General features: G+C 38.9%; 1 long non-coding RNA gene across 4 annotated transcripts in view; it reads right to left on the bottom strand.

Moving 5' to 3' along the window:
- The window catches only part of LOC135295070 (uncharacterized), a 129548-nt gene that overhangs the window by 9995 nt on the left and 100814 nt on the right, over positions 1 to 18739 (bottom strand). For 2 of the 4 annotated variants that reach the window (XR_010357140.1, XR_010357138.1), the window contains exons 2-3: positions 1145 to 1256; positions 839 to 970 (exon numbers count right to left, since the gene is read on the bottom strand). This is a non-coding gene — a long non-coding RNA (uncharacterized LOC135295070). Of the gene's footprint in view, positions 1 to 838; positions 1125 to 1144; positions 1257 to 8570; positions 8785 to 18739 lie in introns of those variants that run through there. The other 2 variants (XR_010357139.1, XR_010357137.1) reach the window with 2 other exon arrangements.

The following is an 18739-nucleotide window of genomic DNA, read 5'->3' as shown; positions in this document are numbered from 1 at the left end:
TTCTCACCTACACAGAAGGAGCCTTTAGAGCAGAATTTTGAACACCTCAGTGCAACCTGACCTAAAGAATACTGGTTTTGCTTAAAAAGAAAAAGAGCCATTTAAATCAATGGTTAAATGAAAATGATATCACTGCAAAGAGGGCTGCTGCTTGTTATCAAAAGGAGATCAAGTAGAGTATCCATTAAGCACAGGAAATAAACAGAAACTACTTTAAGAGTAAATAAAACACAGGCAAACATTCATGTGGCTGCCAGCCCAGCTAAAGTCAAATATTTTTACAACTGACCTCACACTTTTTGGTCATGGATGATTCAGGGACGCCACACTAAATATACAAATGTGCAGAGTAGTGTAGTCTAACAGAATAATACAATTAAATAAAATAGTCATTATGTGAACAGGAAATGCAAGGAAGATCTAAATATTTTCTGCTTCAGAAGGAGAAAGGTCAAAAGGATTAGTGTCTTTCAGAGCTATGCAACATGAACTGATTGCAAGCACAAGGAAAGAGTTGGTCAAGATTTCACTACAATTAAACCAGATTTTTTTTTTCCTTTCTGCAGCCAAACTTTAAATTGCTGTATTTTAATGCTATTGCTGAGATCGAGAAACTGTGAACTGTACCAGAGAGCTAATCAAAAGACAGAGAGGAGCAATGAGGGATATGAAAAATCTCTAGACTTTGCCCTGTTTTAAAAAGGAGGGTAAATTACTTTCCTCTGTTTGAAAACAAAACACAGATTTGTTACCACACAGGGGAAATTTAAATGCTCATATGTTAATTTTAATTGAAAAGTAACTTTAAAAACATTAGGATTAAGTGGAAGAACATTACCTGTATTTTCATGCACCATTCAGAAAAAAGTGACAAAAAGCCATGGAGGATCCTCATTTGGCCAGAGTTCCTGCAGGAGCTGAAGCCACAATAACTGAAAATTGAGGGGTCTCATCCTCAGACCTCAAAATCCTATAAAATGGCCAAATTCCACACAATTATTCAGTATAAAGGCAATCTAGAACCACCTTTAACACAGAAAAGAAAAATAATAGAATATTTTAAAGGATTTTAGGTCCCTGAAGAGACATTCTCCTGCAAGCAGAACCCTCCAGACAACCAACCCAAAGACATCCTGTAACTCACCAGAGAGGCTTCAGGTGCTTTTTAAAGACTCCACACCAAGAACAAATTTGCAGTGCTTCGCCACAGGTGCAGCCCATCTCCTCACAGCTGTGCCAAACAGCCCTCACTGTCCCTAGAACAAGAGGAAAAGTTGAAAAGTATTTTATGTTTAAGCCACCATAATCAATATTAGAAAGACTTTTATTCCTTTCTCTTGCCTTCCACTATGTAAGAAAAGTAAACTGCCAGAGGATACCAGAATTAAATTATTTAAATCAGGATAAGAGAAAGAATAGTGAGATTCTCAGTTCTGGTGCATATGATTTGTTCCCAAATAAAATAAATTATGCTTTTACTAGGCTTGTGATGAGAGGAAGATTGAGTTTTTAATTTCAGGTGAGAGCCTGCTCTGAGGAGGGAGCCTGCTTGAGTCCTTGAGCACTGATTTAAATTCTCCTTCACTTCTTTCAGAATTCATATTTCTGTTCTTAATTCATGCTTGAAGATTTGCCCCCTTAGGCAAAAAATCTGAGCTGGAAAAGATTCTTGATAATAAAGACAATGTAAACCCTACATTTCACTGAACACTTAGCATTTTGTCCCATTTGGAATATCAGTTTTCATACTACTTCCAGCCAGTGTGCATTTTTGCTTGAAATAAACTGTTTAGCCACATGTGCATGCCAGTTTAAACAGTGCTGGTTGGAGAACATTATTTTCACCTTTATTGGACAAAAAGTATCATAGGAAGTTGCCTCCCCTTGGAAATTGAACCCAGTTGGAAATAAATGAACTGGGAAACAGCCAGGCCTGGAAAATGTAAAACAAAAGTCTACTCAGCAGAGAGGTGCACATCTTAAATGCTTCAGTGGAGTTATCTTTTAGGAAGATGGAATTCTTTTCCGTGTCCACATCCCATAAAAACAGCTGGATTTTTTGCAGAATTCATGTCATAACTCTGCATGCTCCCATAGAGGCAACAGAATCCTAAAAGCATCTGACTTTAATGAGATAAAATATTCCATATTAATGCATCTCCTACATTCTGCAGCCACAACCCGTGTCCCACTGCAACATATTTTGTGTATTGAGAGGATAAATGAGAATTCTGGCCCCATGGTTTGCAGGCTGCATACACAGACAGTGAGGAAAAGGTGTTTATTTTTATCCTTACTTTGTTGGTGAATTGACTTCAGAGGGTACTGAATAAAATTCCAGATGATTGCCTAAACATCCCAGAACAAAGTCAGTAATTCAGGATCCTAGGAGCATCTACAGATTGCACATTCCAAAGAAATTTCCAAACAGCAGAAGCCACAAAATCCCTGCAGAGTCTTAAGAACAGGTTGCAGAGAAAACACAGCCAACTTCACAGGAATTTTACAAATTAAAAATAGCCCATAGGACTATTCCTCTGAAAGCCTGGAGAAACGTGATTTTTCAGGAATGTGTCTTTTTTTCAGGAATGTGTTTCCTGAAAAGTCCAAAACATTTTCTTTATACATGATGGTGTGTACTTCACACCAAGCAACATTATTTTCCATTTTTCATGCTTTCCAAATTTGAAAATGTGATTCAGTCATTCCAACTGCTCTGTTTTTAATACCTGTATTTATTTGATAATGCAATCTATGATAACATGCACAGTCTTGCTACTTGGAAAAAAATGCTATCTGTTCTCTTTTTAATTTGTATTTAAATGTTTGACAGAATACTTGATTTTTCAGTTGTGCTGATAAACCAGAGGGTGCCATGAAATTGTCCCTTCTCATGAATGTGGTTCCACTGTTAGAAGACACTTTTGGTCCAGGTAGCCCTTTTATCCTAAAATGCCACAATTTCCCTCAGACATCCTGTGGCTGAAAAATTCCTAGGACTACATCCCTTTGGGGGGATATAAGTTACACCCTTACACTAACAAAATTTGGGATATGTTCATCTCAGCTGCGTATTTCTTTACTTAATTGGCTCAAAAGGTATTTCAGATTTTCATTGCTGCCATAATTTCTGTGTCCACATATTGTAAAACAATTCAGACCAGTGGGCAGTCATATCCCAGAGGAATCAGAGTGAATTAAATAAAGCCTGGCCCATTTCTCAGAATAAGTCAGTGAAGACTGCTTTGAAAATCTGTAAGATATAACTGTTATTGATATTCTGGATATCTTTACATCTCCTATCAATCACACAGACCTGTCAGCAAATTATTAACAAGTGAAATGCCAGCTGTGAGTGAGTCCTTTGTGAAGCTGTGGGATTTTTTTCTTTCTTTCCTTCCTTTTTTTTATTTCCTGCCCAACATTTTATGGATTAAATTGTGGGGAGCTTAACTCTGGCAGCACACCTATGTGAGAGGTGAGATTTTCTGCAGGAGGAGAAACCATGAGTCCTTCATGAACTTCTCCAGCAAGAGTCTTTCCCACAAATGCAGTACTTAATGAACTTCCAAAGAACCTCTGGGATTCCAAATGAAAGACTGAAATTAAAAGCTGAAATACACCAGCAAAGTGTTGTGGCAAAGTTTCCATCATAAATTTACATATCTGTAGCGAAAGAAATTATCAATGCCCAAATTACTTTTAATCATATGGTATTTTGAAGTGCTGTGGAAGAAACAATTGGGTCATTTATGATTTAAATTTTACTGTCTTGATTGCAACTGATTTTCCCTCAGTTTCTCAATTTGTACCCACTAAGACTCAGCTAACTGAAGGTCTTGGCTTCACCCACTCCCATTTTTTCTCTGTTACCACGGTAGAAACAATGAACAGATGACAAGAAAAAAATTCCTTTTCCCAACAGGTCACTCTCATATTGTACTCCAGAGGGCACCCATGAATGAATGGCAAATGGCCACTCGGAGAGTTGCCAAATGCCATTAATCAATGCACCAATGTGGCAACACTGAGCTTTGTGACAGGCATGATTTAATCTATTGTTTGGTAATCAACCTCATCTACGGACATTCTGTAGCTCTTATAAATCCAAGAGTTATTGTTGCTCTTTTGGAGCAGAGCACTTCCAGAATGTCTCACTTAATAATCACAAATTGCTCTTTTCTCCAGTCAAAGAGGTGAACATTCCATGATTGTTGGAGAGAACGGATTATGTCAGCTGGACCCAACAGTGTGTGCTTTGTCTCACTCAATCCTGCTGTACCCCAAGCAGCCCTCCCAAAGCTCTGTGCAGTCTCCACGTTGGAAGTTGCTCCCTGGGAGCAGTGGATAATAATGTCATTCATCCAGTGCCTGATTCACATTGAATCACTGGAATGACTTACCCCCCAATTAAAGGGCAACGTTATTTCCGCTGGTTATTGTTCCTCTGATTTACAACCTAGCACCATGAAGTACCCAAAACCCCCCAAACCTTCCTCATCAGTAGGCAATAGTTAGAGGATTACTTCATCCCTGACTTTATCTTCTGTATTAAGACAAACTATCCATTTGATGAAGGGAGGAGTGAATAATTTTGGCCGTTTCAGAATGTGCACACTCAAAAGTTTTCAAATATTCTGAATTTATACCGAGACAAGACCTGGTGACAAAGCTGTCATTTATAACAGTTCAGATTGCAAAGCTGAAGCCTATAAAATTTACACTTTTAAAGAATAAAAAGATAACTCCCAAAGAAAATGGATCAACTTATGGAGTCTCCCTCACCGGAGATATTCCAGAACCTCTGGACACAATCCTGTGCACTGTGCCCTATGCTATGGGATGACCCTTCCTGAACAGGGTGCGTGGATCGGGTGAAGCACTGTGGGCCCTTCCCAAATGACCTATTTTAGGATTCTGGGATTCTCTCTCTGCCTGAAACAAACCGGGGCTGCCAGATCATCGATTCACAGACAGAATGGCTTGGCTTGGAAGAGACCTTAAAACTCTTTTTATTCCACTCCCTGCCACAGACAGGGACACCTTCCACTGGCCCAGGCTGCTCCAAGCCCCATCCCAGCTGTCCTTGGACACTTCCAGGGATCCAGGGGCAGCCACAGATTCTCTGGGAGCCATGTGCCAGGGCCTCAGCACCTTCAAAGGGAACAATTTCTTCCTAATATAAAATCTAAACCAATTCTTTGACAGTAGGAAGCCATTTCACTCCAGCCCCTTGTAAAATGTCTCTCCTTTTTTCTTGTAGCCCCCTTCAGGTCCTGGAAGGCCACCATCAGATCACCCTGAAGTTCCTGTTCTCCAGGCTGAAACTGAAAATCTAGTTTCTCTCAGCTTCTTCTCATAGAAAATGTGCTCCAAGTGTGGGACAAGCAGCAAATCCCTTTCCTATGGAGCAGCAGTGAAGAAGGGCACGAAAAGTCCATGTTTAGGGAACGAAAAAAAGCACACGGTGCTGGTGGACACTTCATCAGGGTCTAATGCAGACAGAATTAGAGCCAGGCTTTCTGAATCAGACTCTTATTAGTGAAGAAAATAGAAAATAGGGGCTGGTTTGTGCTTTGAGCACAATGCTGGTTGCATGGAGGGATTTTAAAAGACAGAACTCAGTTTCTGAAATTAGACAGAAAAACAGGTAGAGGGGTCATGAACTTTTTGTATCCAATTATCCTGATCTGTTTTTCTTTATTAAGAATATAATAGGTTGGTTTCACTGAAACATCCCCAGTGATGAACAATTCTGATTCAAATAAATGAATCAAATTACCTCTTTACATCAGTTGTACCAGAATAACACAAGATCCAGTGGCAAAACCAATGACCAATGATCAAAGCAAATGACACAGAGGGGCCAGACCATGTTTCCTTTAGCAATATGGTTTTTAGCAATATGACCTAAAATTATCAGACTTCAGCACAGTTACGGAACTGTGAGAAGGAGGCAGAAGCACCAAGAAGATTAAAAACTCCTGCATATTGTATTACAATTAAATGGTTACAAATTCCAGTGTCACTGAATTTGAGATTAATCCAGATGGATCTGCCAGATCCAAACCTGGTAAAACAGGAATGAGCTCTAACTCAGATAATTTAATTACACTTATGGTGACTTATAAGATCCATGGATTGTCCACAGGAACAGAATACATCTGGTTTGACATCTATGTAGATTTTTCTACTGATCTGTGTGTTTTTAACAATAAAATATATATGCTTGAGAATGAGAAACACAATATGCAATAGGATTAATAGTTATAAAGGGAGTTATTTGTAATCCCCTCAGTATTACAGCCTGAGGATAATTTAGTGATGAGTCAAATGGTCTCCAGTGTAAATCAGGAACCAAATGGCAGAAGAAGTGGTTTTTAAGGGCTGGAAAAGATGACATATCTGAGCAGTGCTTCAAGGCCTGCACAGTGTGAATAACGTTTAACTCGCAGCTGTTATGAAACCAGTTGGACTGGGGACACATCGAGGGCTGGAGCCACCACCCTCTCCCCTTCTGATCTAAATTCTTTAACATCTGATGGATTTCATCATAATGAGCCCCTCAAGGCAGTTATTTTGAATTAATCAAGTGAAAGCTGTGAGATAGTTCTCAGTGGAGCCCAGTTGTACATTACCACCTATCTTGATGGGTTTGAGGATTACTGGAGTTCAAAAATTCCCATCACATTTCCATCCCAGACAGTTTGGGTCCAGACTTCTGCAAACTGTTAGAAGCAAAAGCTGTGCCTGTAATCTTATTTTAAGGAGATCCAACACCTTCCATGTCATATTCTTCCAGCACAAAAGGAAAAAGTGGGGCAGAAGTTCTGTTCTATTTGCTAAATAAGTATCCTTCAAGACATTGCACTGCAGAAACTGCAATATCTCAAATATTTAGAGAAATAAGTGAATGTGGACTTATGGTGGAATAGTGGGAAAGTCATACACAGAATTAAGAAGTTGAGGCTAATAAACCCCAATGAAACATCCAAGATTTTAGCTAATTTGCCTTATTGCAAATATTTCAATAATCCTCATCCTTCTTCAGCTAAAACTGAGGAGATTTTTTGACTGTGGTTTTAGTTTAAAAAGACCCTAATTGAATAGACATGGAAATTACTTTAGAAATTAGTGTTTTACAATCAAGGGTCCTTCACTTCATGCTAAAACAATCTTTTCACCATCTCCAGTTTTCAAATTGTGCAAAAGCTCCACTTGTTCCACTATTTAGAAGTTCTTGACACTGGTCATGACACCACCACTATTCTCCTGTTTTCACATATCCCAGGTTTAGAACATTTTAAGTATTTTTTTCTCAGGTAAGTAAAAACTAAATTTTTGCTTAGTTTTTAATCTAAGTGTTCTTTTGCTGAATGTCCTGGTTTTTTTTCCCCAGCTGTGTGAGACATTGTAGTACCAGGTATAAACAAACTCAAGGCATAAACAGGGATGTCCTCTGCTCCAAGAATTTTCTTTTTTCTTTGTAGCCAGCTTAGCAAACAAGGAGGAGAAAGTAGAGGAGCCCAGCATTTATTAAAAGGCATAACCTGTATTTTTTTTTGCTGGAAGGAGGGTTCTGAGAAAAGGGAAACAAGACTGGAAGTTCAAAAAGAAAAAGGAAGGAAATGTGAAACATGCTCGGGCAATTAATTGCGGTTTTAGTGATTAATGAATTCTGAGTCTTGGAATGGGCAATCCTAATGTATGTAATCACATAATGAATGTTCAAAAAAACAAACAAAAAAAACCATAGGGAAAGGTCCTGTTCAGTTATGGGCTTTTGTAAAAGAGTATATATAATATTAGATAACCTAAATATACAATACTGATCAGAATATAGGCTCAGATTTGTTTTACTACTTTCAAATCTCTGAGATCTTTGGCGCAGGTCAGGAAAAAAAAAGTTTTAAAGAGTATGATGGTGATTATACTGTGATGAGCTTATGCAATATGTCATGCAAATGATTTTGTGTAATTAAATTAAAAATGCTTTCAATATGAAGGGCAAATTTCACCTGAAAATATAAATTTTCACCTATTAACTCTGTGAGATAAAGTTACTGCTTTTCTTCTCTCTGTTTTGCTGAAACACATCAGCACTCATAGTCACTCAACTTTCTTTAAATGGAATTCCTTCAATGGGATCCAACACAGACTTTCTGTATTGTAATTCATCCTAAATTCAGGGTGAATATCTCAAATACTCCCAATACTCCCCTTTTCCCCTAAATATCCTCTTTAATATTTTTAACTGTGACTCACAAGAGACACTGAAAGCTTGAGTAAGAAGTGCTGAATGAATTCCTCTTTCATTACAGGAACAAAGATAAGTACACAAGAGTACTTCCAAATATGTGAACATTAGGAAAAAAAGATTTCCCCTTTAGCAAGAAGATTTTGGGACATACATTGAGTCAGGCTGCTTCTAGATCAGGGCCTATTCTTAGAGGAGGAAATGATCCTTAAATTAACTCTGACTTAATCAACTTTCCTTCATAATGACAAAATACACTTTATCCAGCTCTCTGCCATGATTTTCATTGCTGTGTCAAGAAGAAAGTACTCACTTTTCAAGGCACCAAGGACAGGGAATTTTTCATGAGCTCCACGAATAAATTGTCCTCCGTCTAAAAAAAATTTTCAATTTTTCTGGTGCTGTTCCAAATAAATTATGCATCTCTTTAAATAATTTTGCTATGGAGATCTCTTTGGTTCAAAACATTTTTTTTCCCAGATTCTCAGTGTTTCTATTAAATCTTGTCCTAAAAGAAACAAAAATGTTTCATTTTTTATATTCTTTTACTGCACTCACTCCTCACTGCCATAACCAAGATAAAAGATTTCTTTCTGCTAAAGACACTCAGCATTAGTGAACTCAGTCTAAAGATCTTTAATATATTTTCTGAAGAGTTCAAGTTCTAATTAATGCCTTTTGGTAAGTCATGATTTTATAAATATAGTGTTATATGATTTAGAAACATTAATTCTACAATGAAAATGACTGAAATTCACCATCTTGGCCAGATAAAAGGGCAAACTGCAGAATAAATCAGAAAAAAACTTGATGCTGAGGCCACTGTGAATGAAAGCTGAATTAAACCATTTTGATAGGGCTGTAAGAATACAACTGGAAATCTGTTTAGACTCAGAAAACCTGGATGAGGTGTTTGAAAAAGAAATATTGCAAATTTCTACCAACAAAAATTAGAATTTACATGTTGACATAATTTTTCTTCTGGGACATCAGACTAGACCATCCTACTCATAGGATAGATCACATTCAGCACCAAACTGTACAGCAGAGAATGAATTAGACAGAGGGCCTGAGAGATCACATTCAAAATCACAATAGTAAGATTTAGGAACAACAGCCCCCTTATTTCAGAGGAGAAATACTGCCAGAAACTTCAGTGCTTAGAAATGCCTTAAAAAGAGATATTTATGAGTTTTCTATACAAGTTCTGATGTTTCATTCAGCACAATTACTAGACCTTCCACGTGGTTTTGAAAGAAAATGGGGTCATGGAAATTTCTGAGGTTTTGTAGAATTGCTGGTATCAGTCTGTTGTCCAAAATGTTAAATCAGTGAGCTTGTGTTAAAGATGATTCACATCTTCAGAGAAAACACTGAATGGGCCAAAGTCATGCTTGGTGCAACTCCAATGTGTTTAATGGAGTTACATGAGGGATTGATTTTTGTTAATCTTGGATCAAACTGTTCAGTTACATTAAATTTTAGCTTAAAAAATAATAAACTGGGAAGGATAACATGAGGCCTTGGGGCCCACAGGCCTCATTCCTCACAGACATCATGAGCTCATCTCCAAGGCTGGTTCACAGATATTCAACAAATTGACTTCCACCTCCTCCCTTGGAAATGGGGCTGCAGTGGGACTCTCCTCTGTTTGTTCCTGTTTTCTCAGGGATGAACAACTGGAGGGACTGGTCCCCACTGTGGGGAGGTGATCCAAAATAAACTGGTTCTTTTGGGAAGGCAGCAGAGTCATAGCAGGAAGTGGCAGAACAGGACATGCAGATTTCTGAGTGCTCTGGGCTATGATGGGTGCCCATCGGCTGCTTGCACAGTGTGAAATGGAAACAAACCTTTGCTCTGATGGCAACAGATGAGAAACTTCAGCTTTTCAGCACAGCAAACACTTTGAAAGAGGGCCATGAGAAATAATTCACTTTTAGCCCTGAGGAAGTCACATTGTACTTTATAGAAAATAAAGCTTTTCCTCCTGCAGCCACACTCCCAGAAATCCACCCGGTGGGATCAATCAGTTCTTAGATGGTTCTCCCCAGGCTTGAAGATGCTCTACAGCCCTGATCAACACTGGCTACTTGAGCTCCAACATCCCAAACCTAGTGGGGCTGGAGAACCCAGTCCAGGGAAACTTCTTTCTAGCTCTCCCCAGGTGGAAATCCCCCTCTGTTCAGAAATGGAAACATTTGAAGCTGACATCATTTTTTGGTTCCCCTCCTCAGCCTCCACCTAAGGACAGCAGATGTTCAAATGACGTGCTGCAATAATAAAACCTGAAAAGTTGCATACTTTTTTGTCTTCTTTCCAATCTAGACACCGAGAGGATAAGTTTAAATGACTGCTTTTATATATTTGCTGCAAAAAAAAAAGGAGATAATGAGGGTGTTTTGTACAGCAAACCACGCTGCAGCCTTCCACGTACACTTTGATCAGCTCGTGGCAGGACAAACCCAAAACATTTGCAGCAGCCCTGGCATTTCAGGGTTTCTTTGGGTTGCTTCCCTCACTTAAGTGCAGCAGGGACTTTTTAATCTTTGGGTTTTTTTTTTTTCTCACCATTCACAAGCCCACCCAGGCAGTGTGTAATTCATCCAGACAGGAAATATTCCATTGTGTGGGCCAGAGCACTTGGAAATGATTCACTTGTACCTGAGTTCAAAGCTTCTGGCATAGATCTATGGTGCATTCTAGTCTGCAGTCATTCTTGCCTCAGACTTCTGTGTTCCATGCAAATCAGCTGCTAGAACAAGGCTTATGAAAGTTCAGTGGCTTCAAACTATCCTGGATTTGAAAGTTCATCTGGGATTTATGGAAAGGAAACAGAGAATAAATCTTCTAGGGGCAAAACCCTGCAGGAAAAAGCTGCACTTCATGCAACTGCTAGCCCAGAAGAGTTTATTTTCCCCCTAGGCTGTAAAGTGATTTGAAGTCCAGTATCTTAACTCACCCCATAATGATGTGTATATAAGATTACACCACTTTCCCAGCAATCTTCTTCCTGGTTTGTTCAGTGCTACAGAGTGTGGCTGTTAGCACAGGTGGAGGAAATAAGATAAACACCACCTTCACTGCTGGTCTGCTGTCTTTCTCTTAGTGCTTGCAGTGAAGGCACCCGTGAGAAATCAACATTATGCCTGGATACAAGTAAGAAATTATTTCCCATTGCATGGAAACATTGGAGATGACTCTCCTCTCACCTGATACATTTTGCATCATGTTCAAAAAAAAGACCCCTTGGAAATGAAATGTACCAGAAAGGTAAGAACAGTAAAGGGTAAAAATCTGCATCCCCCAGTGACCCAAAAATTGTAATACTACAATTCTCCAAGAAGCAGCAAAGGCAAGACTCTCAACCCACAATTCTTCTCAGTTTTTTCTCAGTGTTTTTCTGAATCACTAAACATATTGTTTGGACAGCACCCTCAGACACAGGGTGGGATTGTTGGGATGTCCTGTGCAGGGCCAGGAGCTGGATGATCCTTGTGGGTCCCTTCCAGCTCAGGATGTTCTGCAATTCTGTGTGTTCAGAAGTAATATTTCAAACCCAATATATTAAGGAAAAGTTTTCAGTCTTTGGCAGGCTCTGCATCAAAGCATCATCTGCAGCAAAGCTGCTTAACTCTTATCAATTTCCTGAGCTATGCACTTTATAGACCTACCTTCAGCAGCTGCCCTGAGGTACCCCACACAAGAGCTCTAAATACCTCTTTTTATCCATTCTAGGTGATTCGGAGCATTTTTTTAACAACTCCAAAAATGTCAGAAGAAAACCACTGGCAAAACAAAGGTGCACACTTTGCAGAATTGAATCATTCCAACCCATCTGTCTGGATCACTGAAATTCCATGACTTCACACTAGTGATCACCACCAGGTAGAAGATTAGAACGAGCAAATGGTGCAGAATTACAGAGGACAAACGTGCAGCATCCTTTATCCCTGTTCCAAATTTCCAGCATTATTTTGCAAGGCAGTTTGGAAGGAGCTGAGGTCAAGCTTAAATTGTCACCCAGAGAAGCTGTGGCTGCCCCTGGATCCCTGGAAGTGCCCAAGGACAGCTGGGATGGGGCTTGGAGCAGCCTGGGCTAGTGGAAGGTGTCCCTGTCTCTGGCAGGCACAACATGAGCTTTAAGGTCCCTCCCAAACAAAGCCATTCTGTGATAATTCTGTGATTCTCTGAATGACTCAGAAGACTTGAATGCAAAAATATGGATCAAAAACATGCTTGACAAGCAGAGGGCCATGGGGGATGCCAATTACAAAATTACTCATTTTACTGTGGGAAAATAAAAAGCACAAGCATCTTTTCTACTGTTTCTAGAAAAAAATCCCTATATATGAGGATCAGTAACCCAGCAAACTGCAGTTTTCAAAACAGCTGACCAGCATTTTCTAGAAACACATTCAGAAACCAAAATTGCTCTGACTAACAGGAAGTTCTTAATTATAAATTACCCTCAATACAGTGAAATATGTTTTTTACCAGCTGAACCATGTCATTCTAGAAGGAAAACACAGTGGGAAAATATCTCATATTGACAGCTCCAGGTGCACAAGATGTCAAACACCAGCAGACTTTTCAATAGTCTGCTTCCTAAAGAATTGCTTCTGCATCAGAATCCTGTATCCTGATTTGGAAGGTTACCTTCTCTTTTTCTTCCCAGGTCTCAATAAAGAGTCCCTCCCTTTTTGTCACTGTGTAAAAAATATGAAACTTTTGACCTACTCCTTTTGTCTGGCTTGTGCCTATTTACTCACAGTGATTGTTAAGATACAAGCAGGTAGAAAGGAGCAGCAGAAGTCAGAGGAGAGAAGATGAAGAGCTAAGAGACAAAACCCAGCAATATTTCTTTTTCAGATTTTCTCTCAGGAATGAGGCTGGGTCAGGGGGATCTTATTAAGTTTCTGCCTCATCAGGCAACTTCTGGTATGCTTTTGATAAGTAAATATAAACTCTGGGATTTTGCCAAGTGATCTGTAAAATGGGAATCCTAATATTGATGGCCGCTATTTCCTGTTAAAACATAAATAAATCAGCAGAAATCCAGACCTAGCATTTAGGTCATAAATCTCACACCAGAAGCTGAAAACACAATCACTTCATGAGGAAAAGGAAAGTTTGAGCAGAAGGGAAGCACTTTCCCAAGGTCAAAAAGGCAGGACCAGCAAGATGCAGGTTTCGAGCTAGGTCACCATTCCCCAGTCTGAGGATTTGGTGGGGCACATCTGCATGACACAGCTGCCAGGGGTAAAGGGGAAAAAAGGACTCAGGACCTCACTTCCAGGAGCTGACATTGCAAAGTTTCCCCATCAAGGACTCCTTGAATGGTCTGAAGCCACAGAGAAAGAGTCTAAACTACTCAAATCTAAATAAATGGCCAGAAACTCTCTTATTCTCACATGCTGTTCCATGAAAGGGTTTAATCAGTTCAGGGTTTGAACCAAAGGAAAAAATCCATTTGGCTAAACTTGCCAAATATTACCAATAAACACTCTACTTTAAAACTGTAAGTCCAGCAGCTAGTTGGTAATTATAAATCTAGTCTTTTGTGCTGGTTTTGAGAAATATAATGGGGATAAATATGTTCTCCCAAAAGTTTGTGTGGGTAGGAAACGTAAAGAGATCATCACAAAATCTTTTGCTGTCAGTTATCACATAGACTGAGAATTATCTTTTGTTCCATAGTAGTTCCATGGTAAATATGGATCTCATGTATGCTAACTTAAAAGTCTAATGGGAAAGTAAAGTTTTTCCTTATGTTTGGAAAAGACAAGTGGGTACTAAAAACCAAAGTGAACAACACCTTGTATGGACCTAAATTTCCATCCAAAATATGTGAAAACTGGCAAGAGTATACCAAAAAAACCCTGTTCATTTTGATGTAACCCATCTAATAAGCTAAATTATTTATATTTTATCTATTACAGACTACAGACATCTGAATTTACTGTAAAAAATCCACCTCAGTATTTCCTTTTTGCATTTGGTTCCTCCTTTGGTTCATTTCTGATGACAAGCAGACTGATGGGAAGGAGAGAAACAAACACAAATAGTCTTTAAAACAGCCTGTTCTGATTATGGGTGTGCTTGTGACTAAGGCACTTGACTGAAACTCAATTTCTGGTTCAGATTTTGGCTCTTGCTTGGAACTGCACAGGTCACAGAATTTATCTCAGTTCCTTGAACTGAAAAATGGAGGTAGTTTTAATTTTATGGTGATTTTGTCAGGACAGCTTCACTTATAGTCAAAGGTATCACAGACATCTGGATGAAAAGCAGTATCCCAGTCTCATCACCATGTGGAATGTGCTTACTATCAGCAATGTTTATGTTCAGTTTTTAAGGAATTGTTCTCAAATTCCTGCAAGTCTTGTGCTGATTATGGACATCCCATCTTTTATGGAAACTGAAGCAAACTGTTTGTTTTATGGCTTTTAATCAGACAGCAGGCAGCAACAACATATGGCAATAAGCTAAGGAATCAGAATTCTTCTGGAAATATTTCAGAAATATCTGAAATAACCCTGCATTGAGGAAAGAGACCCATTTGTAACCAGATGGCAAAGAAAAACAGGAGAAAGACATGCTGCAATGAGTATTACCTCGGCACAACTACCTTTATCTTCAGCAGAGAGGCAGCTGTGTTGCACATAACTGCAGGAGATCTCAGGGCTGAGCTCCAGCTCTGGGATTATTGATATTGGCCAGGGATGGGAAATACACTCCTAATAAGTGAAAGCTTCTGTGCTCTTCACAGATCTCTTCATTCTTTTAAAAGCTGATGGTTTGGAGTCATTGTCAGCCACTCAGGCCCACTTCATGTGCTGCACAAAACAGATTGAAGAGCTCTCACTGTGCTCTCAGAAACAAACACAATTTCAGAGAAATTAACATCCAGGGATAGCAAACAAACAGCCAGGAGATGGATCACATCTAAATTAATGCCCCCTCAGTGGATGGTATGAATGGGCAGGGAAAACACCATGGTACTTTGCAGGAATTTTATAGGCAAACTTCCCATGGGTGTCAGATTCTGCTGCCTAAAAAAGGTATCTGGGTACCCCATCATTGAAGCACAGTAGGTTTTAAACTGGCCAAAAACCTCATCATTTCTCTTCTAATTTTATGTGTGTACATACAAATAAGTGTGCACAGCTATCTTTCCTTTTTCTCCTGACATTAAGCAGCATTTCAGAGCTGCACAGGCATTTCCATTTGTGTAACCACGCTGCACATTTCAGTCCAGCACACCTGCAAGTTAACTGCTGCCTGGAGAGCCAGCCCTTGGACTGATTGGAATTTCATTTAAGACAACAATCCTGGAGTGCCCTGGCCTTCTCCTGCCTCTAAAACACACATGCTGAGCTTGAAAAAACAGCTGTAAATGTGCTGAGAGGAAATTGTAGAGTGCTCTTTGCTCCGTGCCCCGCTCCATGGCGGGATGGGAAAGGGCAGGCTGGGAAATTCCATGGAAAATGCTACCACATGAGGCTCCTCTTAAACCCTACACTGGCCATTCCAAGGCAGGGCCACTGAGGACCAGAATGGAGAGAGAAAATTCCCAGATTTACTGCAAGTGCCACTGCAGCTCATTCCTGAGATGTGACAACAAGGGGTCTGTTAACATTAGAAATGTTTGGTGCCTTTTTTGGTTTTGGCATTAAAGGACATTGGAATTGCAGGTGACACCTGATACCTGTCACAAAGTCTGTGGGATATCTGGAATTTTCAATCACTTCACCTGGCCTAGAATTGCCACAATTCTCTCCACAAAACTGGGAGAGACAAGAAACTCTATTTAGAGCCTCCACTGTAGGCAGGAAGTTTGCTAAAATTCACAAACCGCAGCCAGGAATTCATTGTTCGTTTTTGGTTTAAACTACCACTTCCACAATACTATTTTCTCTTCTTTTTTAAGAATAGTCTTATTAAGAAATTCAACCATAGAAATGTTTCAATACTGAAATAGAAATCTGCTTTCCTAAAGGTGAAAAACCCCATGTAGAACAGTGCTGTATAGTATGCAATCCTGCTTTTATACACTAAACACCAGATTTAAATATCTGTATCAGCCCTCTAGCACTCCTGAATAACTTACCTTTCAAAAACATGAAATTAAGTAAAGTTTTCACTTTCAGTTTCATTAAAGTGGCCATAATTTCTTCAATTAAAAAGAAAATCACAGTTCTTTTGCCCATTTTTACTCTAGTTTTAAAGCTTTCTACAGCAGTTAAGGCAAAAGATAGAATGTCTTTAAGACATTTAATTATTTCAGGATTTAATGCTACTGAAAGTATTCAACAGAGTATCCCATAAACTTTATGCTTTCTAGAAATCATCTGCTTTTGGAAGCTTATATTCCATATAATTTTAAAATAGAGTTGAAGGGTGCAGCGATGTAAAGGAATACATTTTCTGTACAAACAAATTTTATGGATTATTTGTTCTAGAGTGCTGCTGTGATAAAAATAATCTAAAAGAACACTGGGGGTTTCTACCTTGCCATTAGTATGTATATATTTTCTCATAAAACTATAAACCAGATACTGCAGAAGAAATTAAAATATGAGCTATACAGACAGCAAAATAGAAGATTTTGTGGTAAATGAGGAGAGTGTGACACGTGTAGCAGGAAGAAAGATGCACAAAAGAAAGGGGTTTTTTTCTCTTGAGTAATTTTGGTTTTTATTTAATTTTACTTTTTGCTTTGAAAAGAAATTTTCTTCAAGGTTTAGTTTATATCATCTATGGAAAAGTGTTTTATTTAGCATACCAAAGCAGAATAGCCTCTAAACCTATTGCTGAGGGGAAACAATCCTAACAATAAATAAAAAAATAAATAAATGATATTACTACAAAAGCTTTAAAATGTTTTGTTTTGGTTTTTTTTTCAGGAAATATTTCATGTGTATCAACTCCACAGACAAAACCAGAGGGAGAACATAAACAAACCAAGTGGAAAGTGCTCCTGGCAGCAGATGAGCACAGCAGAGACAACTCACTGTCATTGGAGGCACTTTTTTGTTTTTACAACCACTTTATTTATTTTTCCTCGATAGAAAACTATTTCAAGAGTTATTAGGGGACTTCAGAACTTTATAGGAAATGGTGATCACAGGTCTCTGTTACAAATGGGACCATGGGGGTTGTAGCTCACATGAATTTCATGAACAGATGGATTAACCTGACACTGGAGAGGATGGCAGAGATTCTGTGGGAATAAAAACATGGCCTGACCTCTCCCATAATGTATAAAATCTATAAATTGCCAACAAAATCTGCTGAAAAAGATGTAGAAACCTGCACATTTCTATAAAAGACGAGTCATGGAGAAACCAGTTTTACTACAAGCAGTCATTTCCAATTAATTTGTTTAGCACGTGACCTGTGTTTGGCCTCAGTGGCAAAGTTTGGAGTAAAACATTCAAACATGAACCTATATTGGCATAGAACATCTCCCTTTTTATTCCCAAGAAAGATGAAGGAAAATATATCCCATCATCTTTCCAATTAAAAAAAAATCTGACAGCAAATTTGCAATGAAATATATAAAAATGCTTCACAAAAGAACACCAAAAAACCCCTACTTCCCAAACAACACACTTGAACAGGAATGGGTATAAAAATCAGGAATGTAAAAGCCTTTTCTTTCCTTTTCCCAATTTTAAAAGGATTATAATGCTATTTCCTTAATAATAATAAAAAAGGATATTAAAATTACTATTAATGTCTAATTGCCTTAAATCCTGTCAGATGCAAGTGTTTGGATTTTCAACTTTCCAAAAAAAGTACAGAATAGGATTTTAAAGCTGGGCTGGAGCTAAAGGAGACTTACATGGCACTGAATATCCACACATCTCCCTAACGAGACTTTTTTACTGCACAATAAATCTAAAAACAGTTTGTATATGCACTGCAATAGCAGTATGACTCAAGCAGCATTAATCAAGTGTTATGGTAACCTCATTTTAAAGCACAGTCAAACATTTCTATCCCTGTGCTTCACTTCTTACCAAGTTCCTTTTAATAGGAAGGGTTTTAGGATGTCCCATGCATTGGCTTTCCTTATAAAAATGTCAAGCCTCAGAGTATACCTACATACCCAGAATTCTTTCCTGTGTTTTGTGCTGCGCACCAGGAGCTGACATCACTGCTGCGGTGTTTGAACAGCTGGTGCTCACCCAACTGCAGCAGTTCAGAGGTGCAGCCTAGGCCAGGACCTCGCTCTTCATAAAGAACTAGAGCATGAGGAAATAGGATGGATCTCCAAACATCCCCGTCCCTTCCCACAAGGGATTAACTTGTTCAGTTAAAAGCTGCCTGCTGCTTTGCCTGTGCAGATTTCATCCCACACCTCAGAACTTCAGTGATGTCACAGAGTTGATTTTCAATGGCTCAAGGATGTGATACTGTGGTTTAACCCAGCAGGTAGCTCAGCACCCCAGTGGGAGGGGGGCAGAACTGGGGGGA

The sequence above is a fragment of the Passer domesticus genome, chromosome 2 (assembly GCF_036417665.1).
Source record: "Passer domesticus isolate bPasDom1 chromosome 2, bPasDom1.hap1, whole genome shotgun sequence".
In the NCBI taxonomy this organism is placed as follows: Eukaryota; Metazoa; Chordata; class Aves; order Passeriformes; family Passeridae; genus Passer; species Passer domesticus.
The sequence above is the reverse complement of the archived record's forward strand: the minus strand, read 5'-3'. Positions and strand labels throughout refer to the sequence as shown.